Source organism: Triturus cristatus, chromosome 8 (genome assembly GCF_964204655.1).
Source record: "Triturus cristatus chromosome 8, aTriCri1.1, whole genome shotgun sequence".
Classification (NCBI taxonomy): domain Eukaryota; kingdom Metazoa; phylum Chordata; class Amphibia; order Caudata; family Salamandridae; genus Triturus; species Triturus cristatus.
Genome location: NC_140591.1, coordinates 457,126,897 through 457,139,038, shown reverse-complemented (window position 1 = coordinate 457,139,038; position 12,142 = coordinate 457,126,897). Strand labels below are relative to the sequence as shown.

The following is a 12,142-nucleotide window of genomic DNA, read 5'->3' as shown; positions in this document are numbered from 1 at the left end:
CAGAAGGTGTTTGCTAAGATGTCTAGGTTGAAAAGGAAGATTGAGGCAGAATTTACAGGAAAATTAGGAGATATTGGCAAATACTACCACATACAGAGTCCCAGCCTCCGAGAGGAGTCCTAGTCAGCAATTTCCATGGACCCGCTTGAGGAAAAGAGATGAGCTCCACGACGATTAAGAATCTGAGGATGGAATCTTCAAGGAGCAGCTAGGGGATAAAACCAAGAGAAATGGGAGGTGGGCTATGGAATGAATAGAGGAGGAGAAGAATACCAGGAAGGAATATTGAGGAGTTTGTAATGGGGAAGAGTAGCCTATGTGAGGAAGGTTCTGAAGCTGGCGTGGAGAGACTTGCTGAAGTGGAATTGTACTCTAAAATATCAAGACCTTACATACCTGCTGGTACATCCAGATTTGCTGTAAAACTGGGGAAACGCTGCACCCTTTTATTGTATGCTATATCACTTACAACTCTGTGGGGGAGTTGCGTACTGCCTACGTCAGAGGCTACATCAAGGTCCGTGGACGACTAATAGGCGCCTATTCTCTGTTAGTATGAGTGGATTTAACGGAGGAACTTGTAAGTTGTCATCATTAATGTTGTTGTATATGCCTGTCTATTGCTATATTGGTTTTCCTTTAATGCATAGGAATAATGACTTTGTTTTGCCTGAAGAGGGGTGGGGGGGATGGGCGGGGAGGTGGGGTGCTGGTCGGGGGGATAGGGGGGGCTAGTTCACTATCAGTTATATGCATTAGATTTGCATTTATTTGCCGTCAATGTTTTTACTGAAATTAATAAATAAAGTATTAAAAAAAATATATATATATATATCAAGACCATCAACAAGATTAGAAATCGCTGATGAGGTGTGGGTAAAAATTAACCTCCATTCCATTCTCTCAGGAAGAGAATTCAAGTCAAGACTAGCAGGCCCTGCCAGAGGTCAGTATAGAACATTGCATTGTGAAGTACCAGATTGTCAAGGCAAGTCAGACTAGTGTTCCCCCTCTAAATGCATGGGATGCACACGGTGTGCAGTTTCAGTATGTCCATCAGGGGATGGTTATTTCATCCTTAAGGCTATTTGAAAGGCATGATGTGTGCCCTGTTTCTCGTTTGAGGAAATGCATAGACATATTTTGCTGCCTGCTCTGACAGGTCTCCTAACATGAGGCATGTTTTTTCCATACGTTTTACTAGAAAAAAAACTTTTACCCCCTAGAATTAGGGAATAAAGGGCCTCATGTAGGTAGCCAAATACCGGTCGGTAACGGCCGATTTTCGGTAATTATACCGTTACCGACCGGTATTTTGGCTATTGGTATGTAGGGGGACAATTATTGGTTTCGGAATTTACCGAATCGGTAAAATTACCGATTCGGTAATAATACCGAATCGGTAATGTTACCGAATCGGTAACTTTTCCGAATCGGTAATTTTACCGATTCGGTAAATTCCGAAACCAAAATCGAGATGTAGGGGGAGTGTGTGGGTGTGTTTAAGAGTCGGTATTTACCACCAACTTATAGTTGGTGGTAAATAATCAATGTATGTGTTTATGCATTTTTACGCGCGTAGCAGTGTGCAATGTGGCATACATACATGCCCTTAGGGCATGTATGTGTGCCACATGTGTACACATGGCCGAATCAGGGGTGCAACAGGGTGTCAATGTGACACCCTGCCACCCTTGCATGTGTTCACCACATTACCGAATCGGTATTTACCGATTCGGTAATGAGGCATACCTTCCCATCAATGGGAAGGTATGCCTCATTACCGAATCGGTAAATACCGATTCGGTAATTACCGAATTGTAACGAATCGGTAATAAATACCGACTCATTACCTACATACGAGTTACCACTTCTAAAATACCGATTCGGTATCGTTCGGTATTTTAGAAGTGGTAACTGGTATGCTACCTACATGAGGCCCAAAGTGTTGTAATTGTTTTTGTAAAAATGACAGGATATGATAAAAGCTATCTATCTCTACTAAAACACATTAATGGGAGATTCTATCCTCTGTGAACTTTCCTAAGATCACTGGCAGTCTGCCTCACTTGCATATTTGTAGTCTATCAATCTGTATTAGGTAAGTGTTTGTAGGGTTTGGGTGTTTGACCACAGCAACATATTCTGCAAGAAGATCATTTCAATTAAGTAACCTGTAGCATGGTAGATGTTTGTTGCTTCAGGTGTGAATCCAAGTGGCTCTTCTAGTGTTTCTTTAATAGGTTCTTGAGTCATTGTACCAATCCCTTCTGGGTCTGTTAGGATTCTGCAGGAGAGCTGCTGCATTGGGATTGTAGAGTGGCAAGATATGTTCTGGAGATACATTTGAAGGTTTACCTAACTATTTGGTCTTTCAGTGTCTGGTAGTTGAGTGTATTGTAACTTCTCTTGACTTAGTACCATAATTTAACAACGTGCTTAACTTGAGAGCTTATAGAGACCTACCTGGATTGTATTATATTGTTCATTTTAGGGCATACATTCCCTTGTGCATTAGCTCCTGAATTGATATGTTCGTTTGTACCTGGCATGCTAGCCTGTTCAGGAGACTACCGCCAATCTTTATTCTACTTATAGGCTTTCTATTATGATTGGAATATGTTGTTCTACAGTTGAGGACTCAGTAGGCAATTGGGGTACACCAAAAGTGGTCCCACTTTCAACCTGGTTATTAACTGTTCCAATGACATACCTATGGTGTGATCAATGGCTGGTGACAGCTGCTCATTAATCATGGGATGCTGGCCTTTTACCTGTACCTTGGGTTGGAAAGCAGACTGCTGGCCCTTGCAGATAACTTCATGCAGTGTGTTATCTCAGAGTCTGTGGCAGGTGCATCCTGATTGAGTGCAGGTTCAACTCAAATCTAGGGGTTATTTTCATATCTATATCTATATATTACCTACTAGCGGTTGCCAGTAGGTAGTTCTGGTTTGGACCTAGTTTCCTTAGGAAAAGCATTTTGTTTGTTTTGCTAATAACTTTGGTGCTGAAATATTCAATAGTATTTTGCCTCTCACTACAGCTGCTTTTTGTAAAGTGTTGGGGTGATTCTTCATGCAAGGGCTGATGGAAGATGGCGGTGGGGGAGGGGGGGTGCAAAACATATTTTGCCCAATGCAATTTTGCATAGGGATTTAAGACACGTCTACAGTCCAAACAGCTTAATGGAATTACACCATATTTGTCAGAAAGAGTGCTTTTTGCAATTTGGTGTAAATCTGTGTAGTAGTTATTGAGTAATTAAAAAAAATGTGTTAGAGGCATATGAGCTGCAGATTGTACACTGTGCATAGATCGCCATCTGGTGTTGGGCCTGGATGCTTGCAGTTTGTTTTTGTTCTTTGGACAGTCTTTGGAAGTCACGAGTTCGGTGACTCCTCATTCGGTCCGTACTGCGCATGGGCTTCGGCTCCATCCTCAGATTGTTTTTTTCCGCCATCGGGCTCGGATGTGATACTTCGTGCACCGGCTTCGAACTTTTACGGTTCCAGCCTCGACGGAAAATCCTCGTTCATCGAGTTTCTTCATCTATCTTCATCTCTCGTAGAGGCACTTTTCTCGATTCCACACATCGGCACCGGCCTTCGGGCCCTCCTCGACTCCGGTCCCGGCCGATGGAAAGGACTCCGTTCAAAAAGTGCCCAAAATGTGGGTCTAAATTTCCCCACACCGACCTCCATCAGGTGTGTAACCTTCGCCTCTCTCCAGAACACGAGGCCAGAGACTGCCCCGCCTGTAAGTATTTTCGATCAAAAAAGACCATCCGGGATCGAAGAGCTCGCCGCACCATGGCGCACTCATCGACCGCGGCTCCACCGGACATCTTCGGAGACGACACCGGAGCTTCGGGGCAACACCACACCGAGCAGGAGGAAGACATCGTCAGCCCTTCCGAGGCCGACGACTCCGACCTGGAGGACATCACACCGGCGCAGAGGGTCGTGAGTACTCTACCCCCTCCCACCCCCCGCGCCCAAATCCAAAGAGACTCAGGTTACACCTTCGCCTTCGGGCCTGGGGAAAACCAAACACGCAGCTTCTATCACCCCACCTTCGGGCCCGGTGTCGAAGCCTCACAAGTCTCACGGCAGCTCGGGCTCGAGCCAGCCTACTCCTGGTGCCGATAAACACCGTTCGGCACCGAAGAAAGTGACGCCCAGCTCGACTCCGAAGCCACCGGTGCCGAAGCCTGGACTTTCGGTGCCGACGAAACACAAACATAAATCCCTCGGCACCGACGCTCCGGCGTCGAAGCCTACCTCGACGCCGAAAAAATCGGAGGTTCCAAAAAAGCATGGCGCAGAGAAACCACCCAAATCCTCGGCTCCAAAAACATCGGCGCCAGCGGACGATTCGGCGCCACCAGACCTTTTTACACCCGATCCTTATCAAAAAACCTTATCAAAGGATCCAAAGACTGGGCTATTGACTTTGACTGTCAAGAAAAGACGTCTTGACACACCAGCTACTCCTCCACCGCCCAAGCGGAAGGACTCTGCCACATCTCCTCTCAGAGTGCCCTCCCCACCACCTACACCTCCTCCTCCTCCACCTCTTCCACCTCCTCCCCCTCCCAGGTCTCAGCCACCCTTGCCTCATCATTCCCCGACCCCGTCCCCAGATCCGGATTACGGGGATCCAGATTATGATCCAGCGGACGCCCCAATGGACCCCACACCACCGGGGACCCCAGACCCATGGGAGGATTACCAAAACCCTGACATACCAGATGTGCCTTAAGATGACCTCTACCCATCCAGGCCATCTCCCCCAGAGGACTCACTAGGGTTTCACCACTTAGGGCAGAGAGCAGCACACGACCATGGGGTGGAACTACATAGCGAACCAGTGGAAGACGACTTCTTACTGGATACATTTGATATTCAGGATAAGTCCACAGCCATCTTGCCCATGCTTAAGGGTGTCACCAAACATGCTGCAGAGGTGTTCAAAGACCCTGTCAGGGCCAGGGTCTTAAACCCCAGAATAGAAAAAAAGTACAGAGCAGCACCCACAGACCCTACATACATTAAGGGCCCTGCTCCCTTAGATTCCCTAGTTGTGTCCATGGCTAGAAAGCGGTCTAACTCCCAGTCCTCAGGTGAGGCTCCACCGCCAGATAAGGAATCAAAACTCCTAGATGCGTCTGGTAAACGCACTGCCTCGCAAGCCGCGTACATCTGGCGCATTTCAAATACACAAGCGCTGCTTGCGCGTTATGACAGAGCACACTACGATGAGCTTGAGGCTCTTATGCAGCACCTCCCGGAGAAACACAAACGTAAAGCTCACGACCTAAGAGGGAAAGCTCATTACTAACACCTCCATTAAATGTGCCCTCGATGCAGCGGACACTGCTTCTAGAGCCATAAATACTAGTGTCCTGCTTCGCCGTCATGCCTGGCTCCGAATCTCAGGGTTCAAGCCAGAAGTCCAGGCATCCATACTAAATCACCCCTTTGACCAACAACACCTATTTGGGCCAAAGGTGGACGAAGCATTAGAAAAAATGAAAAAGGACACGGACACAGCAAAGTCTATGGGGGCATTACAATCCCAGACCCCTAAACGCTCCTTTCGGCGTTCGTCCTTTCGTAGTACAGGCAGAGGCTACTCCACCGATAGCGCCTCTACCTCCTACAAGTCCCCTCCACAAAATACCTTCTCAAAGGGCTACCAAAGAGTTGGATACAGGGGCAACAACAATAAGGGCAGGGACAAAACCAACACCACCCGTTCTGCCACGCCGCCCGCACAATGACTTCCCCTCGCTCCCCCCAGACCATCCCACTCCGGTCGGGGGCAGACTACAACACTTTATTCACGCCTGGGAGTCCATAACATTAGACAAATGGGTGACCCAAATTATTCGGTCAGGGTACTGTCTCGAGCTAACATCCACCCCACCCAATATCCCACCAAGGCACCGTCCAATGTCACAGGAACATTCCACACTGCTCAAACAGGAGGTGACCTCCTTCCTCCAAAAACACGCTATAGAGCAAGTCCCCTTCAATCAGCAAAATTTAGGGGTCTACTCTCTGTATTTTCTAATACCGAAAAAAGACGGGACCCTGAGGCCTATTCTGGACCTCCGGCCTCTAAATGCATACATACATTCGGACCATTTCCACATGGTCACCCTACAACAAGTCCTCCCACTCCTCTGTCAGGGAGACTTTCTCACTACCTTGGATCTGAAAGACGCATACTTTCATATTCCAATACACCCTTCTCACAGGAAGTACCTCAGGTTTGTGGTGGACGGTCAGCATTACCAATTCACGGTTCTCCCCTTCGGGGTCACCACCGCACCACGGGTGTTTACCAAATGCCTAGCTGTAGTAGCAGCACACCTCAGACGTCAACATATTCACGTCTTCCCTTACTTAGACGACTGGCTGATAAAAGCCGCGTCCTACGACCAATGTGTGCAACAAACAAACAGCACCATCCAACTGCTCCACCAGCTAGGCTTCACGGTGAACTACCAAAAGTCCCACCTCGTACCATCTCACACAAAGCAATATCTCGGGGCCACTATAGACACCTCCAAAGGTATAGCCTATCCCAACTCAGCCAGAATCGCAAGCATACAAGCCTTGCGCCAAACGTTCATTCCTCAGCACTCTCTCCCAGCGAGAGTGTTCATGAAGCTAATAGGGATGATGGCATCTTGCATTTTCATAGTGCCCCATGCAAGACTCCACATGCGTCCACTTCAAGAGTGCCTAGCACGACAGTGGAACCAGGCCCAGGGTCAGCTGACGGATCTGGTGTTGGTGGACGGCCACACTCATCACTCTCTGCAGTGGTGGAACACCACAAACCTTTCCAAAGGGCGGCCGTTCCTGGACCCGGTTCCTCAGGTGATACTAACAGCGGACGCATCGCTCTCCGGCTGGGGAGCGCACCTCCTACACCTCACAATGCAAGGTCTATGGACGCCACAGCAAAAATTGCTCCACATCAACCATCTGGAGCTCTTGGCGATCTTTCTAGCCCTAAAATCCTTTCAAAAACAGATTTCAGCCAAAGCAGACCTCATTCGCACAGACAATATGACTGCAATGTATTATATTCAAAAACAGGGGGGGACATACTCTCCCCAGCTCTCCCGCTTAGCCCAGAGCATATGGAGATGGGCAATTCCACAAAACATCTTTCTCCTGGCACAGCACGTTCCAGGCGTACAAAACACCATGGCAGGTCTGCTCAGCAGACAAACGCAACAAATACACGAATGGGAACTGCATCCACAAGTTCTTCGCCCATTCTTCCACAAGTGGGGGCATCCTCAGATAGACCTCTTCGCCACCCACGAAAACAAAAAATGCCCAAGCTTCGCCGCCAGATACCCACACCCATTGTCCAAAGGCAATGCGATATGGATGAAGTGGTCAGGCAGATTTGCATACGCCTTTCCACCTCTCCCACTAATTCCATTAGTGGTCAGGAAACTGCGACAGCACTCCCTCACGCTCATTCTGGTAGCCCCAACATGGGCCAGGCAGCCGTGGTACACCACACTACTACAGCTCTCAGTGGTACCACACCAAAAACTGCACCTGTCCCCATGCCTCCTAACTCAGAACCATGGAGAAATCAGACACCCGGACCCAGCGCAGCTCAACCTTGCGATCTGGCTCCTGAAATCTTAGAATTTGGATACCTTAACCTTTCCCCTGACTGCATGAATATTATCAAGGAAGCCAGACGTCCTACCACTCAAGCATGCTATGCCGCAAAGTGGAAGAGATTTGTTGTTTACTGCCGTAACAATACAATCAACCCTTTAGATGCATCCATACAACACATTATATGCTATCTACTCCATCTTCAAAGGTGTAACCTGGCATATTCTTCCATACGCCTACACCTAGCAGCGATTGCTGCTTACCTGCAAAACAGACAACATTTATCACTGTTCAGGGTGCCCGCTATTAAAGCCTTTATGGAAGGCCTTAAACGCATAATTCCACCCAGGGCACCGCCTTCTCCTGTATGGAATTTAAATGTAGTTCTTACAAGGCTCATGGGTCCGCCCTTCGAACCACTGCATAAATGCGAGCTACAGTTCCTCACCTGGAAAACAGCTTTTCTAGTAGCTATCACTTCCCTTCGAAGGGTTAGCGAAATACAAGCGTTCACTATACAGGAACCCTTCTTACAAATACATCACAGCAAAGTGATACTTCGTACCAATCCAAAATTTCTGCCCAAGGTCATTTCCCCCTTCCATCTCAATCAATCGGTGGAATTACCTATTTTTTTCTCGCAACCTCAATCTGTTGCGGAAAGGGCTCTACATACACTTGATGTTAAGAGGGCTTTACTGTACTACATACAAAGAATGCAACCTTTCAGGAAGACTAAACAATTGTTTGTCTCCTTCTCTCCACCGCATAAAGGCAACCCCATCTCTAAATCAAGGATAGCTAGGTGGATTGTAAAGTGCATACAAATTTGCTATCAAAAGGCAAAAAGAACATTATCTGTTCCACCTAAAGCCCACTCTACAAGAAAGTTAGGGACTTCTATGGCTTTTCTAGGGAACATACCCTTAGATGACATCTGCAAAGCAGCCACATGGTCAACACCGCACACCTTCACAAAACATTACTGTGTAGACGTGCACTCCAAGCAACAAGCTAGTGTGGGCCAGGCTGTACTAAAGACATTATTTCAAACCGCTGCAACGGATGCCGGTGGTCGACGCTAAGGTTGGGTACTGCTATATAATCTATGCACAGTGTACAATCTGCAGCTCATATGCCTCGAACGGAATATGCTACTTACCAGTATGCATCTGTTCTTGGCATGTAGAGCTGCAGAGTTGTACACGCCCACCCGCCTCCCCGGCTACCTGTATCCGTTCCAGTCTATCTTATTTAGATACAACACACATGGGTTTCTCACTGTTATTACTACGCTCCATCATTTCCCTGCTGGCGAAAAACAATCTGAGGATGGAGCTGAAGCCAATGCGCAGTACGGACCGAATGAGGAGTCACCGAACTCGTGACTTCCAAAGACTGTCCAAAGAACAAAAACAAACTGCAAACATCCGGGCCCAACACCAGATGGCGATCTAGGCACAGTGTACAACTCTGCAGCTCTACATGCCAAGAACAGATGCATACTGGTAAGTAGCATATTCCTTTATGTGTAGTAGTTATTGAGTAACTTAAAAAAAACGTTATATGTATATCTAGAGACGCGGCTCCACAGTGGTGGATCCTTGAATCCATGTACCAACTGTAATGCCATTATTGGCTGCCACCACTTCAACCAGGAAGGTGTGCCAGCCAAAAATGCAAAAATAAACACAAGGGGGCCGGGTAGGAATACTCTGCGCCCACTGGGACCCCACCTGGGTCCAATAATGTGTTATTTTTATTTTGCCACAAATTTGTGGAAGATCTGCGGCAAAATACAAATAAAATAAAAATTAAAGCACGCTTCTCTGTGCTTGTTTTTTTTATGGGTGGGCCAGGTCCCGGGGTTTGGAGGGTAAACAGTATATATATTTGGGGGGGGGGAGGGTCAGGTGTGTGTGGCCCTCCCCTTGTGGATTTCAGGGGACCCTATCCCCCGGGCCTGGCTGATTATGGGAATGGTGAGGGTGGCCACCCGGCTCCCCTCCCTGGGCCAATTTTGGCACCTGAGACCCCATCCCCGGGGCACAGCCTTTTAAAAATAATTATTTTTAAAAGTGGAAGGGGTTTGGGCAGATTTCGGCCCCAGGGAACCCATCCCTGAGGCCCATTTGTAGTCAAAGGTGGGGGGAGGATCGCTGCCCCCTGGGCCCCTGGGTTGGCTGCAGGGCCTGGCTGGTTGGGTTTTGTCTGGAGCAGGTGCACATCCCAGCAAGCATTAGGGAAATCTGCCATCACCATGGATTCGTAGACACTATCTTCATTGTTATATGCAACCGAGTATGATGGGCAAAGAAAGATGCTCTTCAATTGGGCTGACTTGTCACATTTACACAAATGTTGCACAGGAATGGAGTTGCTGGCTCATCTGGCACCAGCCGTAACTAACCTACGCTATTAGCTTGGTTATTTTTGTCAGACCATTAGTTCAGCTTTAAACTTCAGTGAAGCTCTGTGCTTCAGTTCAGGGGAAGGACTGGACCAGGAACAGGGCTGTTTTGTTGCCCTCCTTAAAGAGTCAGAGATACACTCTAGGACTGAGGAAAAGAGTCCTGTTGCTTTGAGCCGAGGAGAGAGCGGTCGACTACCCTACATCTTGAGAATCTGCTCATCTCTAGACCTGTGAAGGGTCAGCTGCGTTGAGTCCTGGCGTGAGAACCTGCTGTCTGACAGAGAGGAGCCTCTCGAAGTTCTGAATAATGCTGCTGCTGTCTAGGCCAGCAAAAAGATGCTTTGCCGCTTTTCAAATATCTCTCTCTACCTAGCAAAAGAAACTGCATGTTGTGTACATGAACACGTTAGGATCAAAAGTATCCAAGCTGACCTACTACTTTTTGGTGGATTGCCTCGGGTGCTCGCTCCTTTTCACTTCCTTATGCATTTTGTCTCTTTGGAGTATGTTTTTGCAAGATTTCTAGCACTTTTCTGTTATAATTGACTATCACCAGCTCAGCCCCTGTGTTATCACAACTGGCATCTTCTTCTGGAGAATGCAAATGCCTTATGATATAGACTCTAGTGGTTTGCCATCCCTGCAATGTGGACTGTGATATGAACACTCTTCTTATCCAAGTTTGTGCTATGACCATGAGTGTCCGATATTCATCTTGTGACTGCCAGACCCACAGGAATGATATGTGCTGACCTGCACCCAACCAGAATACACAAGACTTAGAGACGCTCACTCAGTATTTTGAAAGGATCGAGCAAACCAGATATGCTGCAAATAAGCCACATTAGAAGTTTGCTCCACGTGCAATTTTCCCAAGTACAGCCTGTGAGCTGCAGCTCTGTAAGAGAACTTCGATGGTCTCCCTCAATGATAAGAAACGTACAGAAACAAGGTTGCTCAGGGCTGCACAGACCTTACATTCTTCTCTGTGCTCCCGTCCCTCCACCAAAGGGATCCTTCTTGATTCCTTAGCCCTCTGGAGAGAGGAAGGGCATGGAGGGATTCAGGTTAAGAGGCATCATGCTGCTCGTTCGACTCTAGCCTAACCTTGATGAGTGTTATGACCTCCAAGAGTTACCCAGAGGCCAGGCATTGGACTTGTGAATCGTATGGTCACCAGTCAGAGTGTCGAGGGGGGCCTCTGAGGTCGTCCTCCAACCATATACCATAGAACACATTGCATATTACCTTCTGTTGCTCCTGAGTGTGGGAAACGTATTGCTGATTATGGTTGCTTGATAGTAGGTACCGTAGTAGGTACCATTCGTATGACTGTCGTTTAAGATTTATTTGAAGGCATTTCTTCATCTATATCTATGACATCACTACTGCTGTTTGGTGCCTGAGCATATGAGATAACTATGAGCACTATGTAATTGAGGATGAGTAAATTGGTTTACAAGTATAGCTGTAAGCCTCAATTAAATCACGTACTGAAGTGCAGTTTTGAATACATTTTTTTGTGTGTTTTATAAAGCGCAAACTGGACCCGAAGGTATCAGAGCACTTTACATGAGCACCAGTCGTATTACAGATAGACACATTAATTTTTTTAGGCACGGGGAGATTAAGTGATTTAACTGGAATCAAAGGATGTTGAGCGTCCCTACCGAGGGTTGACTTGGTTCCCCAGCCCGAGGTGGGCCTCTCTAGCCGTTAAGCCACATCATCTCTCCCTCTGGACACGCTGTCCAGGGTTCCCGATCTGGCTTTGGTGGCGTGGTGGTCCCGTTCCGGGTCATGTGGTGTTGGTCGTCTCGTGTCAGGGACCACCTTCTTTTGGGTTCCGCTGTGAGTCTGGGCACCTACCTCTCTTCAGTTGGGGGACAGTCCCACTGGTATGGCTGGAGCGGCTATGTGTTGAAGGTATTTGTTGTGGGGTGGTTGTGCGATTGTTTGCTTTCTTGGCTATATCGAGGAGCTCTGGTGGGTCGGTTCTTGCTGGTATTGCTTTTCGGGCTGATTTGGGTGGCCCGATGTGCATTGCCAGGGGTAAAGTTGTGTATCA

The 12,142-nt window shown here is 47.6% G+C and overlaps 1 protein-coding gene across 2 annotated transcripts in view; it reads left to right on the top strand.

Moving 5' to 3' along the window:
- The window catches only part of RCBTB2 (RCC1 and BTB domain containing protein 2), a 331,364-nt gene that overhangs the window by 311,939 nt on the left and 7,283 nt on the right, over positions 1-12,142 (top strand). The gene's annotated exons all lie outside the window — the stretch shown is intronic.